This window comes from Bos indicus, chromosome 4 (genome assembly GCF_029378745.1).
Source record: "Bos indicus isolate NIAB-ARS_2022 breed Sahiwal x Tharparkar chromosome 4, NIAB-ARS_B.indTharparkar_mat_pri_1.0, whole genome shotgun sequence".
NCBI lineage: Eukaryota > Metazoa > Chordata > Mammalia > Artiodactyla > Bovidae > Bos > Bos indicus.
The window spans coordinates 97290708-97302873 of NC_091763.1; the positions used below are offsets into that span (position 1 = coordinate 97290708).

A 12166-nucleotide genomic window follows, 5' to 3' on the forward strand; every position below is an offset into this window, starting at 1 on the left:
GAGTCTCCTCCAACACCACAGTTCAAAAGCATCAATTCTTCAGTGCTCAGCTTTCTTCACAGTCCAACTCTCACATCCATACATGACCACTGGAAAAACCGTATACTGGAGTAGACGGACCTTTGTTGGCAAAGTAATGTCTCTGCCTTTCAATATGCTATCTATGTTGGTCATAACCTTTCTCCCAAGGAGTAAGCATCTTTTAATTTCATGGCTGAAATCACCATCTGCAGTGATTTTGGAGCCCCCCAAAATAAAGTCTGACACTGTTTCCACTGTTTCCCCATCTATTTCCCATGAAGTGATGGGATCGGATGCCATGATCTTCATTTTCTGAATGTTGAGCTTTAAGCCAACTTTTTCACTCTACTCTTTCACCTTCATCAAGAGGCTTTTTAGTTTCTCTTCACTTTCTGCCATAAGGGTGGTGTCATCTGCATATCTGAGGTTATTGATATTTCTCCTGGCAATCTTGATTCCAGCTTGTGCTTCTTCCAGCCCAGCATTTCTCATGATGTACTCTGCATAGAAGTTAAATAAGCAGGGTGACAATATACAGCCTTGACGTACTCCTTTTCCTATTTGGAACCAGTCTGTTGTTCCATGTCCAGTTCTAACTGTTGCTTCCTGACCTGCATATAGATTTCTCAAGAGGCAGGTCAGGTGGTCTGGTATTCCCATCTCTTTCAGAATTTTCCACAGCTTATTGTGATCCACACAGTCAAAGGCTTTGGCATAGTCAATAAAGCAGAAGTAGATGTTTTCTTGGAACTCTTTTGCTTTTTTGATGATCCAGTGGATGTTGGCAATTTGATCTCTGATTCCTCTGCCTTTTCTAAAACCAGCTTGAATATCTGGAAGTTCATGGTTCACGTATTGCTGAAGCCTGGCTTGGAGAATTTTGAGCATTACTTTACTAGCATGTGAGATGAGTGCAATTGTGCGGTAGTTTGAGCATTCTTTGGCATTGCCTTTCTTTGGGATTGGAATGAAAACTGACCTTTTCCAGTCCTGTGGCCACTGCTGAGTTTTCCAAATTTGCTGGCATATTGAGTGCAGCACTTTCACAGCATCATCTTTTAGGATTTGAAATAGCTCAACTGGAATGCCATCACCTCCACTAGCTTTGTTTGTAGTGATGCTTTCTAAGGCCCACTTGACTTCACATTCCAGGATATCTGGCTCTAGGTCAGTGATCACACCATCGTGATTATCTGGGTCATGAAGATCTTTTTTGTACAGTTCTTCTGTGTATTCCTGCCACCTCTTCTTAATATCTACTGCTTCTGTTATGTCCATATCATTTCTGTCCTTTATCAAGCCCATCTTTGCATGAAATGTTCCCTTGGTATCTCTAATTTTCTTGAAGAGATCTCTAGTCTTTCCCATTCTGTTGTTTCCCTCTATTTCTTTGCATTGATCACTGAGGAAGGCTTTCTTATCTCTTCTTGCTCTTCTTTGGAACTCTGCATTCAGATGCTTATATCTTTCCTTTTCTCCTTTGCTTTTTGTGTCTCTTCCTTTCACAGCTATTTGTAAGGCCTCCTCAGACAGCCATTTTGCTTTTTTGCATTTCTTTTCCATGGGATGGTCTTGATCCCTGTCTCCTGTACAATGTCACGAACCTCATTCCATAGCTCATCAGGCTCTCTATCTATCAGATCTAGTCCCTTAAATCTATTTCTCACTTCCACTGTATAATCATAAGGAATTTGATTTAGGTCATACCTGACTCGTCTAGTGGTTTTTCCTACTGTCTTCAATTTAAGTCTGAATTTGGCAATAAGGAGTTCATGATCTGAGCCACAGTCAGCTCCTGGTCTTGTTTTTGTCGGCTGTATAGAGAGTTTCTCCATCTTTGGCTGCAAAGAATATAATCAATCTGATTTTGGTGTTGACCATCTGGGGATGTCCATTGTAGAGTCTTCTCTTGTGTTGTTGGAAGAGGGTGTTTGCTATGACCAGTGCATTTTCTTGGCAAAACTCTATTAGTCTTTGCCCTGCTTCATTCCGTATTCCAAGGCCAAATTTGCCTGTTACTCCAGGTGTTTCTTGACTTCCTACTTTTGCATTCCAGTCCCCTATAATGAAAAGGACATTTTTTTGGGTGTTAGTTCTAAAAGGTCTTGTAGGTCTTCAAAGAACCGTTCAACTTCAGCTTCTTCAGCGTTACTGGTTGGGACATAGACTTGGATTACCATGATATTGAATGGTTTGCCTTGGAAATGAACAGAGATCATTCTGTCATTTTAGAGATTGCATCCAAGTACTGCATTTCAGACTCTTTTGTTGACCATGATGGCTACTCCATTTCTTCTAAGGGATTCCTGCCCACAGTAGTAGATATAATGGTCATTGGAATTAAATTCACCCATTCCAGTAATTTTAGTTCGCTGATTCCTAGAATGTCAATGTTCATGCTTGCCATCTCTTGTTTGACCACTTCCAATTTGCCTTGATTCATGGACCTGACATTCCAGGTTCCTATGCAATATTGCTTTTTATAACATCGGACCTTGCTTCTATCACCAGTCACATCCACAGCTGGGTATTGTTTTTGCTTTGGCTCCCTCCCTTCATTCTTTCTGGAGTTATTTCTCCACTGATCTCCAGTAGCATATTGGGCACCTACTGACCTGGGGAGTTCCTCTTTTAGTATCCTATCATTTTGCCTTTTCATACTGTTCATGGGGTTCTCAAGGCAAGAATACTGAAGTGGTTTGCCATGCCCTTCTCCAGTGGACCATATTCTGTCAGACCTCTCCACCATGACCCGCCCATCTTGGGTGGCCCCATGGGCGTGGCTTAATTTCATTGAGTTAGCCAAGGCTGTGGTCCTAGTGTGATTAGATTGACTAGTTTTCTGTGACTATGGTTTCAATGTGTCTGCCCTCTGATGCCCTCTTGCAACACCTACCCTCTTACTTGGGTTTCTCTTACCTTGGGTGTGGGGTATCTCTTCACGGCTGCTCCAGCAAAGCGCTGCCGCTGCTCCTTACCTTAGACAAGGGGTGTCTCCTCACCGCCACCCCTCCTGACCTTGAACGTGGAATGGCTCCTCTAGGCCCTCCTGCACCCACGCAGTCACCGCTCCTTGGACCTGGGGTTGCTCCTCCCGGTCTCCCACCCTGGCCTCTGGCAGGCGGGTAGCTCCTCTCCACTGCTCCTGCGCTATAGCAGCCTGGCACTCTCCGCTGCCGCCCCTGACCTCGGATGCACGGTAGCTCCTTGCTGCCATTCCTGCACCGTTGCAGCCTGGCACTCTCGGCCGCTGCCCCTGACCTCGGACGTGGGGTAACTCCTCTTGGCCGCCACCTCTTGGGCACGGGGTCCTCCCAGCTTCTGCCCCTAGCCTCGGATGTGGGGTAGCTCCTCTAGGCCACGCATGTGCACCATCTCAGCCGCCCGCACTATGTGCGCTGTTGCAGCCGCCCACGCTCTGTGTGCCATCAGAACCCTCTAACTGTGGACATTGAGGAAACCTGTACTTGAAATCTTAGAATGGACAGCATCATTATTAATACATAACTGACTGGTATAAGTTTGCTTTGTTTCCTAAATTGCTACTGAGTCATATAAGGACAGAAAAGAGCATCAGATAAGTAATTAAATAGTAATTCAAATGCTTTTATATTTTTTGTAATTGCATCATTCTACAATAAACATCTCTAAGCATTTTTGCAGAACAAGCACATGGATTTTTGTATTATTTACAGTTTTACTTATACATGTGAAAAATTTAAATAGTGCATTAGAAAATTTTACTCCAGACAGTATGAAAAATTTCAGATATGAAATGGTAGTGCTGATTCTGTTTTAATGTTCCATCTGATTTTACATATTAAGATGATATTACAATCTATAAATCTATCAAAATGTTTCTACTTTTGTTCAGTTCAGTTCAGTCGCTCAGTCGTGTTCGACTCTGCGACCCCATGAATCGCAGCACGCCAGGCCTCCCTGTCCATCACCAACTCCTGGAGTTCACTCAGACTCACGTCCATCGAGTCAGTGATGCCATCCAGCCATCTCATCCTCTGTCATCCCCTTCTCCTCCTGCCCCCAATCCCTCCCAGCATCAGAGTCTTTTCCAATGAGTCAACTCTTCGCATGAGGTGGCCAAAGTACTGGAGTTTCAGCTTTAGCATCATTCCTTCCAAAGAAATCCCAGGGCTGATCTCCTTCACAATGGACTGGTTGGATCTCCTTGCAGTCCAAGGGACTCTCAAGAGTCTTCTCCAATGCCACAGTTCAAAAGCATCAGTTCTTCGGCGCTCAGCTTTATTCACAGTGCAACTCTCACATCCATACATGACCACTGGAAAAACCATAGCCTTGACTAGATGGACCTTTGTTGGCAAAGTAATGTCTCTGCTTTTTAATATGCTATCTAGGTTGGTCATAACTTTTCTTCCAAGGAGCAGGCGTCTTTTAATTTCATGGCTGCAATCACCATCTGCAGTGATTTTGGAGCCCCCCAAAATAAAGTCTGACACTGTTTCCACATCTATTTCCCATGAAGTGATGGGACCAGATGCCATGATCTTCGTTTTCTGAATGTTGAGTTTTAAGCCAACTTTTTCACTCTCCTCTTTCACCTTCATCAAGAGGCTTTTTAGTTCCTCTTCACTTTCTGCCACAAGAGTGGTGTCATCTGCATATCTGAGGTGACTGATATTTCTCCTGGCAACCTTGATTCTAGCTTGTGCTTCTTCCAGCCCAGCGTTTCTCAGGATGTACTCTGCACAGAACTTAAGTAAGCCGGGTGACAATATACAGCCTTGACGTACTCCTTTTCCTATTTGGAAGCAGTCTGTTGTTCCATGTCCAGTTCTAACTGTTGCTTCCTGACCTGCATATAGGTTTCTCAAGAGGCAGGTCAGGTCATCTGGTATTCCCATCTCTTTCAGAATTTTCCATAGTTTATTGGGATCCACACAGTCAAAGGCTTTGGCATAGTCAATACAGCAGAAATAGATGTTTTTCTGGAACTCTCTTGCTTTTTCCATGATCCAGTGGATGTTGGCAATTTGGTCTCTGGTTCCTCTGCCTTTTCTAAAACCAGCTTGAACATCTGGAAGTTCATGGTTCACGTATTGCTGAAGTCTGGCTTGGAGAATTTTGAGCATTACTTTACTAGCGTGTGAGATGAGTGCAATTGCTCCCCAAAGGTAACTTAAGTTTGAATGAATTCAACTAAATGGTGAAGTCTTTTTAAAATTGCTAAAGAAAATACTGTGTTTGAATCACTTGTTATTAGTTTGATGACTGCAGTGACTTTTACCAGCCTCTCTGGTGTAATTTCCCTTAAAATCAAGTATTTTTGTAAGATTTAGCCTCAGCCTCATCATATAATATAGTAGAGAAGAGGCTTCAGTTCAACAAATATGGAGTCCCTGCTCTGTGGTAGCCACTGAGTGTATGAAAATGAATTCAAACAAGTGAACAAGACTAAAGGGAACAAGCACATCCTCTGGAACCATTATGTTCTCTTGTCATAACTGCTACTAACCAAGAATTAAGGCAGCTGTGGTGTGCACATGTGTTGAGCCTAAGTGCTCAGGTGAGCTGCTGACCTTGTAATGGAGCTGGACCCTAGGCGGCCTTCTCAGAATAGACCCCCCACCCATGTCCCCCACCTGCCTTTTGTCTGCAAAAAAATTTTAATCAAAGGATAAACTTAATCAGAGAAATAAGAAAATGCAGAAAGAAAGGAAAATAGTCAGGCAAGACCAAATAATAATATTTAGCCATTAAGCAAAGTCAAGGACCTTTAGTTCTTCCTCAAGGACTGTAGATAATATTCTAAGCCATGTCCTCTGAGCTGCCTTGCAGACACTCACCAAGTAGAAGAAGTTACCTGTATGCTGCCCACAAGCACATGGACCCCAGATTGGTTGGAACCAGAAGGTTGATGTTGATTTCCAATTACCTCAGCACCAACAATCAGAAGAATGTCTACAAACTGATCATACACCTTCAGCACTGGAAGACTCCTCACTACACATTCTGGGGTGGAACACACAGTCTTAGGGGCATCAGTCCACTATGGCCCCCTTTGCCTGACAAAGCCATAAAGCTGTTTCTTTCTACTTCACCCAGAACTCTGTCTCTAAGCTTTAAACCATTACCTGTGTACTGAGGCCAGATTTCAACAATAACCTTTGGCTTAAAATGTAAGCAGAATTTATTACCCCCTGAATAGATGGGGAAACAGCAGAAACAGTGTCAGACTTTATTTTTGGGGACTCTAAAATCACTGCAGATGGTGATTGCAGCCATGAAATGAAAAGACACTTACTGCTTGGAAGGAAAGTTATGACCAACCTAGATAGCATATTCAAAAGCAGAGATATTACTTTGCCAACAAAGGTCAATCTAGTCAAGGCTATGGTTTTTCCGGTGGTCATATATGGATGAGAGCCAAAGAACTGATGCTTTTGAACTGTGGTGTTGGAGGAGACTCTTGAGAGTCCCTTGGACTGCAAGGAGATCCAACCAGTCCATTGTGAAGGAGATCAGCCCTGGGATTTCTTTGGAAGGAATGATGCTAAAGCTGAAACTCCAGTACTTTGGCCACCTCATGCGAAGAGTTGACTCATTGGAAAAGACTCCGATGCTGGGAGGAATTGGGGGCAGGACGAGAAGGGGACGACAGAGGATGAGATGGCTGGATGGCATCACTGACTCAGCGGACATGAGTTTGGGTGAACTCTGGGAGTTGGTGATGGACAGGGAGGCCTGGTGTGCTGCGAGATTCATGGGGTCGCAAAGAGTCAGACACGACTGAGCAACTGAACTGAACTGAACTGACCTCCACCCCACCCCCAGAGCTGTGCTAATTCTGCAGCTTCGTGGCAAGCCACAGAGTTGGTGCTCTGACTTGCAGGATGGGGTTTATCAAAGTTGTCAGGCATAAGGCCTACTTCAAGACTGTGCTTGGGCTTCCCTCATAGCTCAGTGGGTAAAGAATCTGCCTGAGGTGCAGGAGACCTGGGTTCAGTTCCTGGGTCAGGAAGATCCCCTGGAGATGGAAATAGCAACCCACTCCAGTATTCTTTCCTGGAAAATCCCACGGACAGAGGAGCCTGGCAGGCTACAGTCTATGGGGTCGCAAGAGTCAGACACGACTTAGCGACTAAACCACCACAACCACCAAGAGTGTGCTCAGTCACTCATTTGGGTCCAACTCTTTGCAACCACATGGACTATAGCCCGCCAGGCTTCTCTGTCCATGGGATTTTCCAGGTAAGAATACTAGAGTGGGCTGCCATTTCCTTCTCCAGGGAATCTTCCCAACCCAGGGATCGAACTCACATCTCCTGCATTGGCAGGGAGATTCTTTACCATTGACCCACCTAGGAAGCCATACTTCAAGAGATACCAAGTTAAATTCATAAGACGGAGAGAGGGCAAAACTGACTGCTCTGCTCAGAAACGATTTGTAATCCAAGATAAAAATAAGTATCATACACCCAAATATAGAATGATAGTTCATGTAAGCAACAGGGATATCATTTGTCAGATTGCTTACACCCATATAGAAGGAGATATGACAGCTGGTGCGGTTTATGCTCACGAACTCCCAAAGTGTGGTGTGAAGGCTGACCTGACAAATGATGCCGCAGCATATTGTAGTGGCTTGCTGCTGGCCAGCAGGCTTCTTAATAGGTTTGGTGTGGACAGAATTTATGAAGGCCATGTCGAGATGGCTAGAGATGAATACAATGTGGAAAACACTGATGGTCAGTCTGGTGTCTTCATGTGTTATTTGGATGCAGAGCTTGCCAGGATCGCTGTTGTTCAGTTGCTAAGTCATGTCTGACTCTTTGCAACCCCGTGGACTGAAGCACGCCAGGCTCTTGAGTCCTCCGCTGTTTCCTGGAGTTTGCTCAAATTCATGTCCGTTGAGTTGGTGATGCTATCTAACCACCTGATTCTCTGCTACCCCCTTCTCCTTCTGCTCAGTCTTTCCCTACATCAGTGTCTTTTCCAAAGAGTTGACTCTGCATCAGGTGGCCAAACTATTGGAGCTTCATCTTCAGCATCAGTCCTTCCAAAGAACATTCAGGGTTGATCTCCTTCAGGATTGACTGGTTTGCCAGGACTACTACTGGAAAAAAAGTTTGGGGGGCCCGAAAGGGAGCTGTCGATGGAGGCTTGTCTATCCCTCATAGTGCCATGTGGTTCCCTGGTTATGATTCAGAAAGCAAAGAATTCAGTGCTGAGGGACACTAAAAACACATCATGGGGCAGCATACTGCAAATTATATGTGTTACCTGAATGAAGAAGATGAGGATGCTTACAAGAAACAGTCCTCTCAATACGTAGAGAACAATGTAACTGCAGACATGATGGAGGAAAAGCATAAGAAAGTTCACCCTGCAATATGAGAGAATCCAGTGGATGAGAAGAAGCCTAAGAAAAAAATGTTAAAAAGAAGAGGTAGAGCATTCCCAAAATGTCACTTGTCCAGAAGAAAGACTGAGTAGTTCAGAAGAAGGGAAGCTTTCTTAGAGCTCAGGAACAGCCTGCTGAGAGTTGATAAACCAAACCACAATTTTCTATCAAGATTTTTCAGATAAAGTCAATAATAAAGTTATTGCACAAGGCTAAAAAAATAAGCAGAATTTTAACCAGGTGAATTGAAAAACATTTTTTCTTAAAAATAACTGTAGGCTGAGCTTCCTTACAAGCATGGCTTACTATCTTTCAAAGTGTGAAAGTGTTAGTTGCTCGGTTGTGTCTGATTTTTTGTGACCCCATGGACTATAGTCCATCAGGCTCCTCTGTCCATGGAATTCTCCAGGCAAGAATACTGGAGTGGGTAGCCATTCCCTTCTCCAGGGGATCTTCCTGACCTAGGGATCAAACTCAGTCTTCTGCATTGCAGGCAGATTCTTTACCACTTGAGTCACTGAGTATCTCAACAAACCTGGAGCTAGGTAACCACATTTTCACAGATGTGGTATCCAGGCTCCAAGACATTTTAGGCTGAGTAAAAATAGGTAGGAAAAGAGAAATTTAAGAATACCTGGTAGGAGTTCCCTGGTGGTCCTGGCATATTTGGGTCATGGCTAGAGAGTCGGATACAACAGGGAGTAATTAACAAGGAAGCTGGAAAGGCACTTTAGAACTGGATTTCTAGTAAACAATATGAAGAATCATGTTTTGCACAATGGGAAACCTTAGAGGTTTTTCATGTGGGAATAGAAGGATCAGATTCCTGCTTTTTTTGTTTGTTTAGAGGAGAGATTTATTTGAAGAAATACTACAACATATGAAAATGACACAAAGCCTTAATTTCTACTCATAGAGTGATAGATTTGATATGGTGCATAATTATTTGATATAGTGCATATAATCCATAGTGCAAAGTTCGATGCCTAAGTCATTTGTTGATAAACAAAACCTCTTCAGTTCAGTTCAGTTCAGCTTCCATTTCAAAGTTCTCCTCCTGGCAACTACTTTCAGTTCAGATCAGATCAGTCGCTCAGTCGTGTCCGACTCTTTGCGACCCCATGAATCGCAGCACGCCAGGCCTCCCTGTCCATCACCAACTCCTGGAATTCACTCAGACTCACGTCCATCGAGTTGGTGATCCCATCCAGCTATCTCATCCTCTGTCGTCCCCTTCTTGTCCTGTCCCCAATCCCTCCCAGCATCAGAGTCTTTTCCAATGAGTCAACTCTTCGAATGAGGTGGCCAAAGTACTGGAGTTTCAGCTTTAGCATCATTCCTTCCAAAGAAATCCCAGGGCTGATCTCCTTCAGAATGGACTGGTTGGATCTCCTTGCAGTCCAAGGGACTCTCAAGAGTCTCCTCCAACACCACAGTTCAAAAGCATGAATTCTTCGGCGCTCAGCTTTCTTCATAGTCCATCTCTCACATCCATACATGACACTGGAAAAACCATAGCCTTGATTAGACGGACCTTTGTTGGCAAAGTAATGTCTCTGCTTTTGAATATGCTATCTAGGTTGGTCATAACTTTCCTTCCAAGGAGTAAGCGTCTTTTAATTTCATGGCTGCAATCACCACCTGCACTGATTTTGGTGCCCCAAAAAATAAAGTCTGACACTGTTTCCATTGTTTCCCCATCTATTTCCCGTGAAGTGATGGGACCGGATGCCACGATCTTCGTTTTCTGAATGTTAGCTTTAAACCAACTTTTTCACTCTCCTCTTTCACCTTCATCAAGAGGCTTTTGAGTTCCTCTTCACTTTCTGCCATAAGGGTGGTGTCATCTGCATATCTGAGGTTATTGATGTTTCTCCTGGCAATCCTGATTCCAGCTTGTACTTCCTCCAGCCCAGCGTTTCTCATGATGTACTCTGCATATAAGTTAAATAAGCAGGGTGACAATATACAGCCTTGACGTACTTCTTTTCCTATTTGGAACCAATCTGTTGTTCCATGTCCAGTTCTAAGTGTTATAACTGTTTAATATCAGCAAGGGTCACAAATGCTGTGTACAATGAATCTGAACTGACAGATTTTGACTAGTGTGGTAAGTAGATTGGAATGGAGGTGGTGTAAGAGGGGAGAGCAAGTGGGAAGCTATCGAAACAGTTGACAGGAGAGATGATAAAGACCCAGTCAACTGAGTGGGAGTGGGAATGCTGAGAAGGGGACACATTTAAGAAACATTGTGCAGGTCAGACTGGTAGAACTTGGTGATTAGATGAAAGAAGACTTAAAGAATTCTACTGTGATGTGTCTCCTCTCTCTTTCTCTCTAGGATAGATATAGATATCTTTTTGGGTAACATTTATAATAGTAGATTAACCATTTTAATGTGTACAGTTTGGTGCCATTCAGTAGATTCACAGGGTACGTGGCACTCTTTAGGTCCAGAACATTTAAACGTTTTATATTTAAATTTTGGAGGAACCATCAAACTGTTACACCAAGCAGCTGCACCATTTTATATTCTCACAGGTTCTATTCTCACCAGGGTTCCATTCCTGCACACACCTGCCAATACTTCGTATTTTCCTGTTTTAAAATATTTTAAATTATAGCCACCCTAGTGGTTGTGAAGTGGTATCTCATGGTGTCTTTGTTTGCATTTCCTTAATGACTAATTTTGTTGAGCATCTTTTCCTGTGAGAGTGTGGCCATTTGTATATCTCCTTTGGAAAAACGTCTATTCAGATAGTTTGCTCACTAAAAACATTGGATTATTTATTTGCCTTTTTGTTGCTGAGCAGTAAAAACTTTTTATATTTTCTGGATACTAAACTCCTGTCAGATATATAGGATTTGAAAATATTTTTTTCCCATTCTGCAGCAGGTTATCTTTTTAGCCAAGATTTTTTTTTTTTTTTTTTTTGAGCCATTTATTGAAACAGGAAACACAGGAGAAGCCAAGGATAGAAAGAAGGAAAAATAAGTTCAGTTGGTGGTGTTGATTGGAAATCTTCAGGGGACACCCAGCCAAAGGTATCTGGCTCACGTGGTGCCTGCAACATCCTATGCATTTGGTGTTTCTTGATTGATAGAATCTAGAGAGAAGCTGGTGGGTACTTGCTGCCTTAGCTATAAGCCTTCAGGCTGTATCCCACAGAAACAAAGTCACTCCTCTTTCAACAAGGTTGTCCTTTATAATTAAAAATACTAGGACTTCCCCGGTGGTTCAGTGGTTAAGACTCCAGGCTTCCACTACAGGGGGCACAACTTCTACCCTGCTTGGAGAACTAAGACCCTGCATACCCCCATGGAGTCACCAAAATAATTAATTAAATAAAATATCAAAAATCAAATTAAATTTTTAAAATATCATTTTTGGTCAATTTCCTAAAACAGTCAGAAAATTAAATGCAACTTGAATTAAACCACAATTCTGAATCAGACAACACAGGCTAAACCAGGTATGGAGAATACGAAAAACAAAATCAACCAGGGAGAGACATGGCCTACTGTGATCTACTTATACTCTTTTCCTTCAAACAGAATACCATATGTGTATATCTTAATCTAAGCTCATATTTATTTAAGATTTATTTAAACCAAAGTAATTGAAAAAGCTGATATAAAATTCCAATCCTGTATAAATAAAATAGTTCCTTCTTTCATGCTGAAAGCATCATTGACTTTTGCCTTCAGTTTATAATCTATGTGCTCTGCCTTGATTTACTCAGCCATGCCTAAAGCCCTTTTTTT

At 42.9% G+C, this 12166-nt stretch overlaps 1 pseudogene; it reads left to right on the top strand.

Annotated features, from left to right (window-relative positions):
- Positions 1-6890: 6890 nt before the first annotated feature.
- Positions 6891-8546, top strand: LOC109558127 (large ribosomal subunit protein uL18-like; annotated as a pseudogene).
- The last annotated feature ends 3620 nt before the right edge of the window (positions 8547-12166 follow it).